The 19,767-nt window shown below is 35.3% G+C and overlaps 1 long non-coding RNA gene across 1 annotated transcript; it reads right to left on the reverse strand.

Annotated features, from left to right (window-relative positions):
* Positions 1-1,476: 1,476 nt before the first annotated feature.
* LOC125938126 (uncharacterized) lies at positions 1,477-11,119 on the reverse strand. Its single transcript, XR_007462620.1, has 3 exons — positions 10,869-11,119; positions 3,611-3,747; positions 1,477-3,173 (listed from the first exon to the last, which is right to left on the reverse strand). It is a non-coding gene; the product is annotated as an uncharacterized LOC125938126 (long non-coding RNA).
* Positions 11,120-19,767: the final 8,648 nt, after the last annotated feature.

Genomic DNA, 19,767 nt, shown 5'->3' on the forward strand with positions numbered 1-19,767 from the left:
CCAGCTTTGTATTTACTATTTAAATGGTATATCTTTTCCCATCTAATTTAATTTAATTTTTTATACATTTTTTAAGTTTATTTATTTATTTTTTTTGAGAGAGAGTGTCTGCAATTAGGGGAGGGGCAAAGAGAGAGGGAGAGAGAGAATCCCAAACAGGATCCACACTGTTAGTGTGGCCAGTCAACCTAGGGCTTGAATTTACAAACTGTAAGATCATAACCTGAGCCAATATCAAAAAAGTCAGACGCTTAATCCACTGAGCCAGCCAGGCACTACCCCCCAACCCCGATCCATTTAATTTTAAATTATTTGTGTCTTAGTATTTAAAATTCATCTCATATATACAGCATAGACTTGGGTCCTGCTTTTAAAAAAATCCATTGTGACAATCTTTGATTTTTAATTGGAATTATTAATCTACTTACATTTAATGTAATTATTGATGTGGTTGGATTTAAGTCACATTTAAAAAAATTGTTTTCTCTTTTTCCTCCTGTTTTTTATTCCTCTGTTTTTACTTTGCTGTCTTACTTGGACCATCGAAATGTTTTTAGAGTATTTGGAATTCATATATATTTAATGGTTACTCTAGGGATTACAATATATATCATTAACTTTTCAGTTTAATTAGCATTAATATTGCATTACTTTAAAATGTGGAAACTTTGCAACTGTATAGGCCTATTTACTACTTTCCAGTATATATATATATATATATATATATATATATATATATATATATAATGTGTGTATTATTTTTGCCTATACTGTAGTTCAGTTGCTAAAGCAGGAACAATTCAATGCCAGATCATTTTTGAAAATTCTTAATTTTGTTTAAAAAAAGAAAATGGAAACTAAGAAGAAATTGTGAATGAAATAATATAAATAAATAAATAAATAAATAAATAAATAAATAAATAAAGGGGCAACTAGGTAGCTCAGTTGGTTGAACATCCAACTTCAGTCAGGTCATGATTTCGTGGTTTGTGAGTTCAACCCCTGTGTTTGGCTCTGTGCTGACAGTTGGGAACCTGCAGCCTGCTTCAGATTCTGTGTCTCCCTTTCTCTTTACCCCTCCTTTGCTTGCATTCTGTCTCTCTCTGTCTCTGTCTCTCTCAAAAATAAACATTAAATTTTTTTTTTAAGAAGAATGTAAATAAAATAAGATTTAAAACTATGAAATAGCTGAAATCTTAATAACCTATGATAAAATAATAAAAAGTAATCTATAATAAAGATAAGAAAATAAATATTTTCTTAAAAATTGTGGAAAATTATCAGTGAAGTCAGAGACAAAAACATCTTAAAGTTTATAACCTTAATATTAATGTTTAAATGCAGAAGATACATGACAGTCTTTTTTGACTGATTTGTTGAAAAGGTGATCACATATCAAAACAAAGTTTTCAGAAGCTGCATCTAGATTTTTTTTTTTTTTTTTTTGCAGTATATAGGACTGAGATGGGGTAAGGGGGTGGTGAAGAATCAAGCAGGCTAAGCAATTATTTGACCACTGGTTTTGCAACTTTATAGTCAGGCAAGAGCACAGAAGGGTCTTTGTCTTTGGGGACCCAGGGCTGATGATGGCTATCCTGTAACCAGGTCAGTTAGTAGAACTAAAATTAACTGGGTAGTGGTACTTTACTTATGTAGGTAGGGAAACAGCAGTGGGTTCAGCCACTTTATTCAACTCCTTTTGTGAAGTCAGAAGTTGACTGGCCTTGTGTGGAAAATCAATAAGGCATTTATAAACCTTCATGAAAAAAAAGATTTTTGAAAGGGGAATATGTCGGTTACATGGAGAGATGACCCTGTGTGAAGGTGGGAAGGGTTAGAGTAAGCGGATTAAGCTGCAGTGACTACAGGGAACACATGCCAGTATTTTTGATTTATGTTAGCGTTCATGTAGTGAGCACTATCTGGAGAATAGCAGTGCTTTTCAAACCCTGTTGATGAAGCCTTGCACACACATTGTGGCATTGGGAAGTTGCTGGAGTGTACTATGCTGAAGAATTCTGTTTGGGGTTAGCTGATGATCCTTTTATTTCGTAACGGATGTCTGGTCTAACCTTTATAGTTTGGATGGATGATACTTAGGTTCAAACTTCCTGCTCATGCATAGGGAGATCAGCGATTTTTCTTTAAGTATTCCTGCACACTCATATTTACCATTGTAAACTTTTAGATTTGAATGTTTTACCCTCTTCCTCTCTTTTTCCTCACTGCTTTCACTTCTGCATGATTGTTTAGGGTGAGCCTAGTTGTCATGGACGTGTTAAGTGTCAAATATATGACACTCATTTATTTTAACTTTGGTTAAAATTTTAACTGGTCTGCATTTGTACAACACTTTTAGTGCCCTGAAAATTTGCTTTTATGAATTAGGGGTATTGATTCTAATAGACTAAATTACTATTGGATTCAGAAACATGAAACAGTATAAAGGATTGTAGATATACAACTGCTTTATGAATGCATGCCTCTCTATTGAAGAATGTTTAGCATTATAGGAATTGAGTGTATTTTCTCAAAGCACAAACATGTTGGTATGAGACACTACACAAGTGGATGGGCCTTTAGGCTAAATCTGCCTGTATGCCCCTCAAAGCTTTCTTGTTGTATCTTATATGATTTTCACTGCTGAAGCTGCCTTTTAATTTGTAAATGTGAAATGGGCTGGATCAAAGTCTTAGAAGATTCAAGGAATCTAATCCAATTTGATGTAGAGCAAAACACAATTTAAAATCTAAATAATTCCCAAACTCAAGAAGCTGCTTTCTGATCTACCTTCTTTTCCAATCATCACAAAGCGAGACTCCTGCTGTAATTTTCTCTTCCCAAGATAGGCAACTCTTCTATGCATCTCTCTGGCAACCTCAAAAAAAAATTACCCTTGCACTGGTTCATTTGATTTAGTGGTCTGGAAATTTGAAAATGAGGTTGTCTGTTAAAGGTGACCCCCTGCAGTGGCTTTGGCAGCATGGGGTGTTCCGGAGCAGGGAGCAACAATGGCGGGAAGCCCCTTGAAAGAGCAGTGGTGCTGACATGATTGGGCAGAGCAGTAAAGGCTGATTTCCTTACACTGAAGCTCTTCTGCCCCAGGCGTCTTCCTCTGACTGTCACCCCATTAATGCACAGCAATTGCTAGACAGTCTCCAAGTCATCACCTTCTGAAAAACAACAGATGGGTTAACTGGCTTGAGGTCAGTCAGTGAGTCAGGAGCAGAGCTGGGGTTAAGTCCCCAGTCTCCTCATACCCAACCTGGTAAAGGACCAAATGTATAGGCTGTGGTTCCATCAGCATTTCTAATGCTTGGGGAACAAGCTCATTAAAATGGCTCTAAACTGATTAAGCCAGGTTTATATCCTGTTCCTTTCTCTTTTGTTCTTTCTTTCTTATTTCCTTCTTCCCTTCCTTTCTTCCTTCCAAAAAATATCCTGAATTGATCATGTACTACTTACTATACATATCTGCAAAGATGCTTCCTAATTACACTGTCTGCCTCTCTTTGTAGTCTCCTTATATCAAATGATAATATTCCCATAGCTCATGGCACTGTTATCATTAAAAATATAAAATCTGAAATTAAAACATTACAAAGTTTACCCTTGAGTTTTAGAAGAGGATTTTTTTTTTTCTTCAGTGACTGTTTTGATTCCATATATGAGTTTCCTCCACATTTAAGTAGCAGCTACTCTTTTGATTATGTGTAGGGGAGAAGGCAGATCACATCTAATTGGTATCTGCATACAAGAAAAAAAGTGATTTTAGTTAAGTTCATACTTTGAATTTACAATCAGACTTTTATCCAAAGACACTTGAAAGATATAAAAATTAGCCACTGAGTTTAAGTACTTTATTCTGACCAATTGCCAAAACCAATCAAGGCCATAAGAGACAGAGAGATGGAGTGGGGTGGGGGCAGGGGAAAAAAAGGTGGGGGTGGGGTGGGGCAAAAGAATAACTTTAAAAAATGGAATTAATTTTATAAACAATTTGGAAAGATGGATAATAGACTTGATTGTGAATGACAGCCTCTTGAATCAGTGGTTTGTAATCACTTTTAAAATTTTTAATCTTTTTTGTTTCTAGACCTGGACTCTGAATAAAGTTTAATGTCATGAGCTCTTTCCCCAGAAATATACATATGTGTTTATCATATGTGTTTATCATATGTAACTTTTTAATACAATTTCAGGTATTAAACTCCCTTAAAGCCCAGTCAATGCTGTAGGTTAAGAAATCTTATACTTAATTAAGGCAAATAGAAAAAAATCTAGGGAAAAACCTCAAAAATGAAATATTTCTTAATAATATTGGACTTAAACTGAGAATTTTTAGCTAAACTGTGGACTTCTGACTTGCTTTTCATATATCACCTTACTAGTCAATAAAAGCTACCAACTCTCACTTTTGAAATTCTCAATCCTCTTATGCTGTTGCTCTATAAAACAGTGCTCTTAATTAATTAGTATCATCATAGGATTAAGCAGTGAAAGGAATTGTGAGAAGTTATTTGAATTTATAATGCAGCCCTTGGCCATTAGAGTAGGACAAACCTAAACCATTCTAAAAAGTAAAATTACTATTAAAAATTTCCAAAGAAAATTCTACAACTGTTTTCAATAGCTAATGTCAATATCTAATACTTTCCTGTAAGAAAAATATTTTTTTCTTTATATCTGACCTAAATTCTTCATACTTCAGATTAAATATTTATTTATTTTTTTTATCATCACTGGGAATTGAACCCAGCTGGTCAACAACTTCTGTGTAGTACTGCTCAGAGTAGTACCTTATTTTTTTAATCAACTAAAATATGTAGATAATAGGTTGTTTTGATTGTATATTTAGTCTTGATCAGCTCCTAAAAGATTTCGCAGTGATTTAAACTCCTTGAATTTCAGCTTACGAACCAGAGTTTCTTTGGAACAAGCAAAACATGTTAAAATAGCAATTACTCTTGTAATTGCAAATAGCTGAAAGTTCCTAGATTTTTGATGCTCTTATTCTAGGTTTGATTTTCAATATGTTTTTGATTGCCTCCCTCAAATTTCTTTGCATTTTCTTGTAGTTTTATTTTTTTTTTAAATCATGTTTATAGTTTTAAGCTCATCAGGAAAAAAAAAAATAGAAGTCAGTTGGGGGATGAAATGGGAAGGAAGCAGAAGAAAAATTTTCCAATCCCTTAAGATGCTATATTCTTTTTAAAGAATTCCATTCAAGTAAGAGTATTTTCCTGATCACTGTATGTTCATTTTCAATTAATATGTTAATTAAACTTGCTTGTGGATTCTTTGCAAATTCAACCTGTATTATAGTTAAAGGTTCTAAGCTTTCATCAATGAAAGGGAGCAGTTTGGTTTTTGTTCCCCACTCTACCTTTTTCCTCTCTAAAAATGGCTGGAAGAAGTTTTTTTTTTTGTATTTCCATGGTATTCTTGTTACTAAGCCATTGATCCTTTCAAGTGTAATACACAGTACAGTGTTTCTCAGTGGGAGATTTGTCTTCAGTATCTCCGTAGGTTATTCAGGGTGGCACATCCTCTATTGAAAGGTCTCTTTAGTCCTTTTCTGTTTCCTAATCATGACCTTATATATTGACTTCATGTCCTTAACTGCAACTCCCCTTACTTGAGACAGTATTTTTAATTCAGGAGGCCTTTAAAATTGCTTTAGCAAGATATTAATTAAAAATAGGAATTCTCTGAGTCATTTTTGTACATTTCTTTTCTCATAAATTATTTTAGCATCTCATACTCAGTTGCAGCAGATGACACAAGATCACAGTCTCACAAACACACATGATAAACGTAATGCAACAATATTAGAAATCAATAGTGTGTGTTTTATTGTATACTGTACCTAAAATATACAATAGGGTGACTTACATAAATCATTTATTCCCAGTCATGATTGATGACCTCATAACTCACGAGTGACGGGGCAAAGCAGAGCCCCAAACGAGTTATGAAATGTCATCAATAACAAGTGGAAACAAATGATTTATCCAGTGTCACAGCCCATTGTATGTTCAGTTTATGCAACAGCAGTTAATGATAAAAACACCCAAAATGGGTGCAGCTTGTATTTTATTCATCACATATGCACATACTCTTCCTACACTATTTTACACTAGGTTAGTGCTTATTGTCCATGAAGAAAATGATCAGGGTTGAAATAGGAAAGTGGGTTGATAGAGAAGATATGATCTTTGTATATATATATAAATCCTTTTGGAATCTCTTTCCTCTTGACTAGGCTTTTCCCCTTACTTTCTTTTTTCAAAAAATATCTATCCCTTTTCTAGTAAGGAAAACATTGAAAAGAATATCTGCAGCTATGTAATTCAATTTGTTTCTTTCTCAGTTGACATTCTAGGAGAGAGAAAAGTTAGCATGATTTTTAAAGTTAAAGGATGTTATATGACTTTAACACTATTTTTTACCCATTTGATTTTTTTTTCTGACTATATAGCTTAGGAGCAAGGAGTTTTATATTTCCATATTCAAAGGCAGTAAGAATCTGACTATTAAACTGTTTTATTTTGCAACATCATTCTATGCATCCTATGTATTTTGGAAGTCCTGCATGTTTCACATAGAAATCTTATTTGTAACATTAAAGTGCAGTTATAGTTTCACTTCAAATTTAGAGATAGGTTTCACTAAAGTTAGGGATATTGGTGGTTGCTAGAAGCTTGTATTTGAGGTTAATGTTATGAGTTCACATCCTAATTCCTTAAAATTGATATTAACTTTTGGGAAAAATGCCATTTAAAGAGAATGTCAGTTTCTTTTGAATTAAAAGTCTGTCCCTTGTGACACTCTCCTTCAATATTTATAATATTGACTCACTAAGAACCCCAGAACCTTGTTAGATACAATTTTATTAAGTGAATTTAAGAGACTGTAATATGGTTATCACGCTGTGCTGGTTGTTGTACAAAGTTAAACAAATCTAGCTTTTACTTGAAATGAACATTTAGACAAAAGATAAAGGGGCAATTAGACATAAAGATATCTTTGTGAGTCTTAGCAGTTATAGAAAGCACATACTGTTTGTAAGCATTGTATGAAAGCAAATGTGTGTCAACCTCTACACCTCCGTTTTGATTCCTCTGGAATATATTTCCAAAATATACCCCGAATCTGCCTGCTTTTTCAGATATCCACTGTTATTGTAGTCTCAGCAAATATCTTTTCTCCCCTAAACTATCTTCTGTGGAAGCTTGCAAACTTGATTGTCTATTTCCTCTTGTCTCCCATCAACATATTCTGCATGTAGTAGCTTTGAGTGATCTAAAACTGCAGCACTCCCTGCTGTAGCTCTTCAGTGTCTGTGCAGTACATTTAGAATACATCTAACCCCCTCTAACTGATCTGTAAGTGGTCCCTGTATAACTCTCCACGCTCATCATAATCTATTTTCTCTCCCATTTTAACCACATGTTCTTTTTTCATTTACCCCAAAGAGGCTGGCTAAGCTCCTTACTGCTTTGGAATCTTTTTCTGTCCTATTCCCTCTGCTTGGAATTTGTCCTTTTGCTTGGCTGTCATCTGCTCGTCGTTCAGATCTCTCCTAACATGGCTTTTTCAGAGAAGTCCTCCCTGAATTTTGTGCTAGTCAGGCCCGCATTGTAATCTGTCAATCTCCTTTTCCTTCACAATGTCTGCCACAACTTTATTTTCATTTTATTTAGTTCTTTTTTCTGAAGGTGTTTATCACAACTTTAATTGTATATTTCATCTCTGTGATTATTATTTTCAATACATATATCCCAGTCTAGGCCATTAACTCTATAAAAGAGGGCATATAGATTTTATTAATTGCTTCTTTTCAGTATCTAGAACAGTGCCTGATACCTTAATAAGTATATGTATGTTTTTGAAAAAAGGAGAAGGTTTGAAAGTGACACGGTAGGAAAAATTAATAATTTCCATTGAATTATTTCTTATTCACTAGTCATCTACTATATAAAGACTACAAAACTCAATACTGTGGAGATTTACTAAAGAATTTGAGAAATTGTTTTTTATCCTTGGAAAGCTTATATTAAATATGAATTCCTAAAATCAGTTCAAGTATTTATTGAGGATACATGAGTAGATCAGAGGTGGAGCTAATCCTGGAAGTTTACTTGATATTGGTGAGTTGAGCCTCAATTTAAAAATATAAGGAAAAGATTAGCAAGTGGGAACAGAATGAACATTGTTATTTCCCATACTGGAGTGTGCATATAATCATGATAGAACAAATTACTAGAAAGTTTCTACTTTGTTGTTATGGCCTGGATTGTGTCCCTTCAAAATTCATACATTGAAGCCATAAGCCCCAGTGTGATAGTATTTGGAGATGGGGGGGGCGGTCTTTGGAAGATAATTAGGTTTAGATGAGATCATCAGAGTGGGGTCTTCATGATAGACTTAGTGCTCTTAAAAGAAGAGACTCCAGGGACCTAGCTCTCTCTCTTTCTCTGCACATGCACTCAGAGGAAAGGACATATGAACATATATAGCAAGAAAGCAGCTGTTAGCAAGCCAAGAAGAGAATGCTCATTTGGATCTGACTATGCTGGTATGGTCTTAGACTTCCAACCTCCAGAACTGTGAGAAAGTAAATACCTGTTGCTTAAGAAATATCCAGAGTATGGTATTTTGTTATGATCTCACATGACTAATGCACTTGAAGATGTGCTTTTCCGGCATAGAACATTTCTTGATTTGAAAAATCTAAAATTAGATTTTTAGTCTAAGCTGAGAGGCTAGAAAAATGAAAGTGATTGCTTATCAGCTATGTACCTTGGTAAAACTGTCCAGTGGCATGGACATAAGAAAATAATAAGATGACATAAGAGATACCTCCTAGAAATTCTATTTGCTAGTATTCTGAAAATAGTTAATACTGATATTTATGATCCAATCTTAGACTCTGTCAGTAGGAGTATAGTACTTGACTTTAAGGAGATGATAATTACTTCTTCTTTCAACTATAGTTATGGTTTTGTTCAGGGCATCATATTAATAACCTAGAATATTGATTGTACTGAAATTTACTGGGAATTTTTTTTAACATTTTTAATGTTTATTTATTATTTTTGAGAGAGAGAGTGCAAGCGGGGGAGGGGCAGAGAGAGAGAGGGAGACACAGAATCCAAAGCAGGTTCCAGGCTCTGAGTTGTCAGCACAAAGCCTGATGTGGGCCCGAGCTCATGAACTGTGAGATCATGACCTGAGCCGAAGTCGGCCACTTAACCGACTGAGCCACCCAGGCACCCCTACTGGGAATTTTTTAATGTAAATTTCCAAGCCTTACCCCAGAATTACTGGATTCTAATCTATGTAGGTGGGATTTAGATTTTCTGTTTTAGAAAACAAGCTACTAAATAAGCATTTGAGAAACATTGAATCAGCATATTCAGGGACACATGGGAAGGTAAGAGGGTATAATATTATGTCTTAGCAAGAAGAGTTGAAGGATTTAGAGATGTTTAGTCTGGAAAAGATAGGACATTATAGTTGTCTTTCAGTATTTGAAATCTTGCAGATAGAAGAATAGGATTTGATTTCTGTCATTCAGAGGACAAAACTTGGATCAGTATGTGGGAAATTTAGGTAGTATGATTTGGCCTCAAAGAGAAGCTTTATTAATTTCTAGTGTTGTTCATAGAATGGATTACATTGGTAATTGTTAAGATCTCTCTTACTGGTGATATTTAAGTGAAGGCTGGATAACCTCTCAGGGGAGAGCATATGAAAAACCTTCCTAATACATTCTTCCTTCCCAAAGGGGAAAGTAGTGGAGTAGATATCAGATTTTCAGTCATGTGAATAACAATATATTTTTTAAAAAATATCTCCTCTGTCTCTAGCACTCTATCTCCTCACTGTCAAGCCAGTGAAGGTCTACCAAAATGGAATCCCAGCTTTGTTGAAGATGTGTGTTGGATTAGGCACTGAGCATGTCAGAAAGGCAGTACTGTGTGGGGAAAAGGTTGGAAAAACACTTAGAACTAAACTCTTAGGCCTCTTGCTGAAAGCAATCCTTCCTTTAATCATACTCAGTTATTGGGGAACTCTTTGTTCTTTTCCATGTCTCTTGCCTAAACTTCTGATTAGAGTTTGCCTAATACCATTAAATATAATAGCTGGTGATGGACTTGGGTGAGTCCCTTTTAGATTAGATTAGGAGTTATTGGTGTCCACATCTGCAGTAGGATGTCTGTAGACCAGCCCCCAAATGTAGGTTTTCCAGATGTCACCTTATTGAGCCCATCATATATTATAGGAATTTGAGATTGAATAGCTGTGCCTAGGATGCAATTTGTGGTAGCTGACTCTTGTGGTTGGTAAACTTTGCATGATGATAGCCTGGCAGAGAAGAGAGGATTGGCAGGTGCAGAGAGACTCCTGAGTTCCAAACCTATGCACAAAGTTGCTAATCAGAGCAAAGAATTGCCATTCTTTGTTTTCATCTCTCTACTAGCCATTCAGGCTACCCCTGTGTAATCTTTGTCCTTTAAAGTCATACCTTAGCTTTAATTTTGCTCTGATTTCACCCAAATAAAGGTGGTTGGAGGATAGGAGGAACTAGAAAGAGAAAATACAGTGAAATTCTCTGTGTTATCATAGACATGATTCTAGGGACTTCCCATGCACATTAAAGTGATTTAGTGATTTATTTATGACTGATTTTCTTGCCTTATTCTCACTTGTATTTAAGATAAGTTGAAAAAGTAATGATACAAAAACTATAAAAATTGGAACCAGGTGAAAAATAAATCAGTATGGAATAGTGATTCAATATCATAGTTATAAACCAAAACATCTTTTGTTTTTATTACAAATAGCCAGCCAAGTCTTACCTCAGATCTTTTATCAAATTCTTTGGAATCTGAGCCAGGGTCATGTGCAGTTTTAAAAGGTAATAGATTTGATGTGTAGCTAGAGTTGAGAACACATTTCTTGGGTTAGGAATTCAAGTAGGTGGTTCTGGCTCAAGGTCTGCCCTGAAATCAGGAAATCAGCAGGTCCATTTCCATGATAGCTCACTCAAATGACTCAATTCCTTGTCACATGAGCCTCTCTATAAGGTTTGGGTTTCCTCATAATATGACAGGTGGCTCCTTCAGAACATGTGATATAAGAGAAGAACAAAGGTCAGAGTCACAATGTCTTTTATAACCTAGCCTTTTATAACCATTCTACTAGTCACACAGACTAACCCTGATACAGCGTGGGAGGGTGTTACACAAGGCTGTGAATACCAGGAAGCAGAGGTCATTGGGGGGCCATCTTGCAAGGTGGTTACCACACGTACCATGACTCATAACAGCTCTCATTCCATGAATTAGAGAACAATTGTTGGAATTTTGCCAGCTCTCAAGAATGTCTATTTCTACTGTAACACCTAGGAAGAGGGAAAATAACTACAGAATGAGTTTTCAGACATGCTGACCTGAATGAAAGGTGGTCTTGGGCCAAAACTTAGTTTATTACATGACTACCGTAAGAGGTCCATGGCGCAAATCATGAAAAGATCTGAATATTTCTCCTTTCTCAATGTACAGACTGCAGTAAATGACTGCAGTTACTTTGAGGAAGACTGAGAGGTGATATCATTCTTCCACATCAGTACCTTGCCTTCTAAGTGAGAGGCTGTTATTTTTCTATTAGGGTAATTCTAGTCAATCAAGCCTCTTTCACCAGACCTAGAGGTTTTCACTATATAGATCAAATAAGACTATTTGTTTATTTAGTTATAAGGACGCTATTGTCAATTAATCATTCTCAAAGTTCATTATAAAGGTCCCTTTAGCCCTAATACCTCCTTGCCTTTTATAATTAAGTCTCTAGTACCCTTAGCTCTTATCATGCCCACTGAAATCAAGGAACCCATTTCAGTGGCAGTATGAGATGGCTCCTTCCTCCCTGCCTTCAGAGGACAGTTATGACAGTGCTTTCTGAGGATATTGGTGCTCCTTCAACAATTCGGTTGTTAATATCTCTGTGAAGGTTGAGTGCTTTGGACTGGAAGAAATAGGAGGCAGTTGCCTGTAATAAACTCCAACACTTTTCTTTTTCTAAGTCTTGACTTTTCCATATATTACCAAGACTTTTCCAGCATATTCACAAGGTTATTGTAGGTCACCAATGATTTTAGGTTTCAGATGACTAACTAATGACATGCTGATATTTGACTCAGATCTGGAAGAAAATAGGGTATGACATGTGAATAACTGGTATCCCTTTACAAGTTAAGTAGCTTGAAGTGAGGACATTTCCAATTCTTTATGTAAGGTGGAATCAGCCTCATCAGTCAGGGTAGGAGGCGTCTGTTGACTCAATAGGTTTGGTAGGATTTGGCGGGGGGACTGTGTACTCAAAGATATCCGAAAGGTCCCAATTACCATCTTAATCAATTGTCACCAAAATTTCATGGCTCTACTCTTTTCTAAGCAAATTTCCCGTTTTCGCATACGAAATATAAGACTTTATTGTAATTCATCAGCTAAAGGATCAGATTCTTTTTTTGATTTAGCTAATCAACTCTGTGACAGTAGACATAAGAGATTCAATCTTTTAAGACAAACTTTCTTTTTTCTGCTATGGCTTAAACAAAGACTTTATGGTAGAGCCTGCATTTTTTTTTCCTTTTACATCTCCAATGCAGTTACAGGTAACTAACCTACCTGACCATCCTTGCATCATTATGCTTATCATACTCTGTTTCAGAAATTGCTGCTATTTCATTAAAGTTGTACCTTCCACAGGCACTTCATTCCGGGTGACCATAGGTGGTAACTGAAGTATCTGTTTTACTACTGAGACCATGGTCTACCAATATTCAACACTTTTTGGCAGCCAGGTTCTCACTTCTTTTAAGCCAACGCAGATATTCATCTTTGAATATTTCATCTACAATTATTTATGATAACAATCTATATTAGTCAAGGTTCAGTTGCTGGCAATAGAAACCAGTTCAGCTATTTTAAGCAAAAAAACATCAAACATAAGGAATTATGTGCTTACAAAATGTTGGAATTCTGGGAGGATAGGGAGCTTGATTGGGCCTCAAGGGAGACTTCCAGAATAATGTTTCAGAATCATTCCGACAAGGAAATTGAAAACTTTACTAAAATTGGTGGCTGGGGAATCAAGACTCTATCACCAGAACTGTAGACTCGAGTCACACCACAGCTACTAGATCTGACCCAGATAAAAGTGGTTGTCTTATGCATTAAGTCTTGTTGAACTTAAATAAGTATTGAATTCATGTCATGCCATCTAATTGCTAATATCTCAGTTGCATCTAGAATTCTAGATACAAGGGAATGTGGGAGATGAGAGCTTTCTAGCCTTTATAATATATTACTTAAAGTGTTTATCACAGTTGTTATAAATTTATGGTAAATTCTGGAAGAATGTTAGTTATTTCTATTGGTACCAAGAAAGTATACCATATGTTACTTGAGTGCACTTGTACTGTTTAGGGTAGACTTGCATTTTGTGTTCTCCTTATTCATGGTCTTTGTTGGCAAAGGGATTGTTGTGCACATGGATTTTATTTCCAATTGCCCTGTTGGCCAGTGTCTTCAGAGTTTTGCACCTAGTGCATTCACCATGTTGTATTCTTATGTAGTTTCCTGTAGTGAACAGCTGAATAATAATTTGAGTTCTTATTTCACAGGTTCATATAATAAATTACACAATTCTTATGCATCCTCCATTTGTTGAATCTATCTTAGTATTTTGAAGATAACTAGAAAACCATAGGGATATAGTGAATAAGAAAAATGTATTGTGCTTTGAAGTCCAAAGAAGAGGATGCTTATAATATATTCAAAGTATCTTTAGTTTGACATTTGTCTCTGGTCAGTAGCACCTTCTTAAGTCTTGCTTGGTCTCATAAAGATTGTTTTGTTTGTTATTAAAATATGTGAGACAATAAAAAGTGTCAGTATTCAGAGATACTTAGCTAAATAATAATGAAAATTCCCATATTGATTGTAAATGCTAAACCCAAACTATAATTCTTAGATAGTGGCCTAAATATTGACAAAACTGTACAGATGGGAAAGAAAAAGTAGTTCTGAAAATGTTGACATTTAATAGAAGGTTAGGGCTGGAGGGGATCTTAAAGATCATCTAGTCTAACCTTCTCATTTCATATCTTGGGAGACTGAAAAACAGAGCTGAAGTAAATTGTCCAGAGTCATGAATGTTGTTCATTGTAAGGCCCAAAGTAGAAGTCAGTCCCCTTTGAAGTTCTGTCTAGTCTAGGGCTATAACCACTACAAAATACCTTTTCCTTTTAATATTATTAGTATTCATTATTTAGCTTGATCCATGTTTCTTTTAAAGTACTAAGGAAATCAAAATGTTTAAATTAGTTTTCAATGTTAAAATGTATTCATTTACAGGAATATTTATGGTCTTTTTTCTGCTGTTTAAAATGAAGATTTTGACGAGGACTTGGAAATGTTGTTTACAGAATACTCTGCCCTCCAAAAGTGGTGTATCAACACTTTATTTTCCTAGAGATTTTTTTTTATTGTCCAATAACTGCTTTTTCATATTCAGTGGAGTGGAGCAGCAGTGGCATCTGATGATTAATTAGTTCAAAAAGTGTTAGTTCCCCAAGGATAGCCTGTTAGATACTTTGCAGGTCATTTAAAAAAAGAAATCTATTGCTCATGTTTACAGGTGGTGGCACACTGAATTTAGATTGGTTATAAGGCACACAATGAATTTACTACTTCTGCAATTCTCATTGCTAATCTTGTTACAGTAATCCTGAGCAACAATCCAAGTTTGCATTTGACAACAGAAAATGAGTACTTGCCTCTTTGATTCTATATTACATTAAATATTCTTTGCACTTTCTTTTTAGAGTCTTATGATAGCCTGCATCATTTGATCTAAATATGTTTTACCTTAAAGTTCCTAGTGAATTAATTCCTTTCTGAATCCTGACTGATTTTGTTAAATTAATTGAATTATATAAATGGTTGGTACTGGTCCTGAATAGGACCTTGGATACCAGTACATCAAAGTCACCATGCAATGTGATTCCTGAAGGTGTCCCCCACAATGTTGGCACTGGATTACATAATAAAGTGTACAATGTTCTTTAAAATATTATTTTGCTGGTATTCATGTTTGACAATCACTACTTGATCTTGGTTCTAAAATGGTAGCTTAAACACATCCAGTGAAGCTAAGAGATTCTTAGCAGAAACCTTGATAGAAAGATAGGGAATGTTTATATATAGGGAAGATACTTAGAGCTATTGGTGAAGATTATTATCTGATACATTTCGTAACAGATTTGGCTTTTTCTAGGTTTTAGAGCCATTAAAACCTATGGGCAAAATTTTACTTGCCTCAATATAGGAAGGAGCAAGTGTTGGGTCTCGTTACTAAGAAACACTATAATAGGTGCTGGGAGCCCTACCTTATAGGGCACAATAGTTGAGACAATACATTTTGCCTTAAGTACCTGCCATATGCCTAATGTTGTGTAGGGTGCTCCAGGGAACTAAGAGAAGCAGAAATGGGCAAGGCCATGGTGGCTTGCCAGGGAAAAACAAACAGTGGACCCTCTTAATTTAACTTCTTATTAACCATTTTTTCTCATCTGTAGGGAAGAGTGAATTTGAAGTGCTGAACTGTAAGATACACGCCAATTATAAATGCTAATGTTCTGTTTCTCAAGGGATCAGAATATGGCTATCAGTGAAAGAAAAATTAGACCTCCATCATTTTCTTTCTTTTTGTTGCTATCTAAAAGAGATCTCATGGGCTGAATGTCACTTTTAGTCTTTTCCTGTGTCTATTATGCATTTATTGAGCTTCTTTAATTATAGTCTTGAAAGTATCAAATAAATAGATTAAAGACTGCCAATATTAATTTTTAAATATATTTAAAATCTGTAAGAACTTTTGTTTCCTCTTCCTTGGAAAACAAAGGCAATGGCTCAGGGGTTTAATTTGGTTTTATTTTTTCCATTTTAACTCTGGTTGGTTGTTGTAAATATAGTTCAAATTAATTTCACGGAAAATCTACTTTTGTATTGAAAAATGAACAGAAAGTCTGTGGAAATATTCTCTTATTTTTATCTAGATATAAGTGATCTTGATAGTTAATGCTTGTATTTCCAGGTTGAGAAAGTTTACAAAATTTATCCAAAAAATACATTTTTTTCCCCTCATTACTCGCAGTCATAATCATTACCACAGGCTATTTGAAAAATCATCAATCTGCATTCAGCTCTGTGCTGTGAACTTAAACTGTTCATTTACTGACTTGTGTATTAATACTGCCCTTTTTCCCCTAGAAGAAAACTATCTTGTGTCATAGAAACTTGTAATGAATTAATCACCCTGTGACCCTTTATGAGGTAGAATATTTTATTAACTCCACCATCATTTCTCTTCTCTATCTTTCAGTAGAAGTGGGCAGTTTTTACCAGAAGGCTGAGCAAACTCCACCAGTACTCGCTGGCCTTCCGTTCTCAGGTGCAGGCTGTTGCTATCCTTTTCTCCTATTCCTGACAGTCTCAGGATTTCAGTTAGAGCTCCTAATCCACTAAAGTCCTTAAACCATGCAGCAGAACTCTTCTTTTGTCTTTGGACGAGCCTAAATAATCAGTTCTAGAACTTCAAGGTTAATCCTGGCTCTTCAGTGGCCAGGGCACCATGACAGATATTTAACTGCTTGTGGCCAAGGTTTGTGCTCCTAATGTGGTACTTTGTGCCAGGTTAAATGGCAAAGAAGTTCCTTATAAGTCTAAGAGTGTGCTCTTTTGATAGCTAGTCGACAATATTATCTTTTCAAACACTGTGAAGGGGGTCTAGGCATTTCAGTTGCTGACTCCACAACTTTCAAACAAGGTATTACATCCTTTCAGAAGTTAATTGATAAACATGGTAAATTTGGTGAATTGGCTGCTTGGCAAATGTCTCTTCAGGTGAATTGCCTCCAGAAAATTGGTTTCAAATTGATTTTCAGCATATTAATGTAGAGCCAGGGTAAGCCATGACCCTTGCTGACTTCTTGCTTGAATACACAGGCAGAGTGATATTTCTAAAAACACCAGTCAGACATGCTGTTTTTCTCTTAACCCTTTTAATTACTTCTCATTGATTTTAGGATGGTTCTACCTGCTTCTACCCATGCTGATCCCTTCAGTTTACTAGGCACTTGCCCCTACCTACCCTCCATTCCTATGCTTCAGCCACTCAATTCCTCTCAAATCCCTCCTTTCTTAGGGCTTACCCAGGTGCCTCCATTTGTTCGGGAGTATTCTTCCCCCCTTTCCTCTGGTTAACACTTTCTCATCCTCTTGATCTTAGGTGAAATGTCACTTTTCCTGGGAAGCCTTCTCTAATCCCTAAAATAGGTTAAGTCTCTTGATTAGATGTCCCCTATGCACTTTTAGCTTTTCTCATGGCATGTACCAGTACTATAATAAAATTTTTGAATAGTCTGTCTCCCATACTAAAATTCAAGCTCCAGGAAGATAGATAGCAACAGCTATCTGGTTCAGTGCTATCAAGTAGTATTTCTGTGATAAGGGAAATGTTCTATTTTGCATTACTTGGTATGGGAGCTGTGAACCACATGTGGCTATTGAGTGCCTACAATGTGGCTAATGTGACTGAAGACTTGAATTTTTAGTTTTCTTTAATTATAATTAATTAAAAATTAAATTTAAATACCATGTATAGTGGTTACCATTTTGGAAAGTATAGGTCTAGGTCACCAACATATCTGAAATTCTTAGCATAGCACCCAGTATAGTAGGTACTCAATTAATGTTTGTTAAATTAATGATTTAGTGAGGTTTGTTGAGTTAATCTTATTTCTGGATAATGAAACTGAAGGACAGAGAGAATGTAAGCATCATTCACAAGTATATACATACATTCATTCATACTTTATAATGCTTGATTTACATTTAAAAAAATTTTTTTTAACGTTTATTTATTTTTGAGACAGAGAGAGACAGAGCATGAATGGGGAAGGGGCAGAGAGAGAGGGAGACACAGAATCAGAAGCAGGCTCCAGGCTCCGAGCCATCAGCCCAGAGCCCGACGCGGGGGCTCGAACTCACGGACCGTGAGATCGTGACCTGAGCTGAAGTCGGACGCCCAACCGACTGAGCCACCCAGGCGCCCCTTGATTTACATTTTTAAGCCTTAAGTTTCTAAGTCTCAATTTCCTCATTTGTTAAATGGAGAACATAATAGTAGCTATCCTTTAATATGAAAAATATTTTTTCTAAAATGAGGTAAAATTGTTATATAACATGTAAGATTCAGGTGTACATCATTATAATTTGACATCTGTATACACTACAAAGTGATCACCACCAAAAGTCTAGTTAACACCTGTCACCATACAGTGGATTCCCTTCACTCATTTTGCCAACCCCTAATGCCCTTCCTGTCTGATAATCATCAATCTATTCTCTGTATCTATGAATGTGATTTTGTATTGTTTTGTTTGTTTTATTATTTTAGATTCTACATATGAGTGAAATCATATGGTGTTTGTCTTTCTTCATTTGACTAATCTCACCTAGCATAATACCCTCAAAGTTCATCTATGCTTTCACAAATGGCAAAATTTTATTTTTATGGATGAATAATATATTGAATATTTTTACTATCTCTTTTGTATCCATTCATTCATTGATGGGCACTTTTTTCTATATCTTGGCTAATGTAAATAATGTTGCAATGAACATAGGGATGCATATATCTTTTCAAGTCAGTGATTTGGTATTCTTTGGATAAATACACAGAAATGGAATTGATGGATCATATGGCAGATCTAGTCTTAATGTTTTGAGGAATCCACATACTGCTTTCCAGAGTGGCTGCACCAATTTACATTCCCACCAATAGTGTATGAGGGTTCAATTTTTTCCACATTTTTTGAAACACTTATTTCTTGCCTTTTTGATAATAGCCATTGTAAGAAATGTGGGGTGATATTTTACTGTGTTTTGATTTGCATTTCCCTAATAATTAGTGATACTGAATATCTTTTCATATGCCTGTCGGCCATCTGTATATCTTCTTTGGAAAAATGTCTGTTCAGATCTTTGCCCATTTTTAAATTGGATTGTTTGCTTTTATGGTTGGGTTGTATGAGTTCTTTATATGTTTTGGGTATTAACCCTTAATGAGATATGATTGATATGATATGATATGATATGATATGATATGATGTGGTATGATATATGATATGATATGATATGATATGATATGAAAATCTTCTGTGATTTGTAGGGTTGTCTTTTCTTTTTCATGATGGTTTCCTTCTCTGTAAAGAAGCTTTTTAGTTTGATATAGTGTCAATAGTTCATTTTTACTTTTGTTGCCTTTGCCTGTAGCATCAGATCCACAAATATATCACTAAGACATATGTCAAGGAGATTACCACCTATGTTTTCTTCTGGGAATTTTATGGTATCAGGTCTTACATTCAAATCTTTAATCTATTTTGAGTTAATTTTTGTGTATGGTATAAGATAGTGATCTAGTTTCATTCTTTTGCATGTGGCTGTCCAGTTTACCTACCCATTTACTGAAGAGACTGCCCTTTACTGAAGAGACTGCCAATTGTATGTTCTTGGCTTCTTTGTCATAAATAGTGACCATATAATGTGGGTTTATTTCTCGGCTCCAATTTCTGTTCCACTTACTTGTGTGACAGAACCATACTGTTTTATAGCTATAGCTTTGTACTAT

This window comes from Panthera uncia, assembly GCF_023721935.1.
Source record: "Panthera uncia isolate 11264 chromosome B2 unlocalized genomic scaffold, Puncia_PCG_1.0 HiC_scaffold_24, whole genome shotgun sequence".
Taxonomy (NCBI): Eukaryota; Metazoa; Chordata; class Mammalia; order Carnivora; family Felidae; genus Panthera; species Panthera uncia.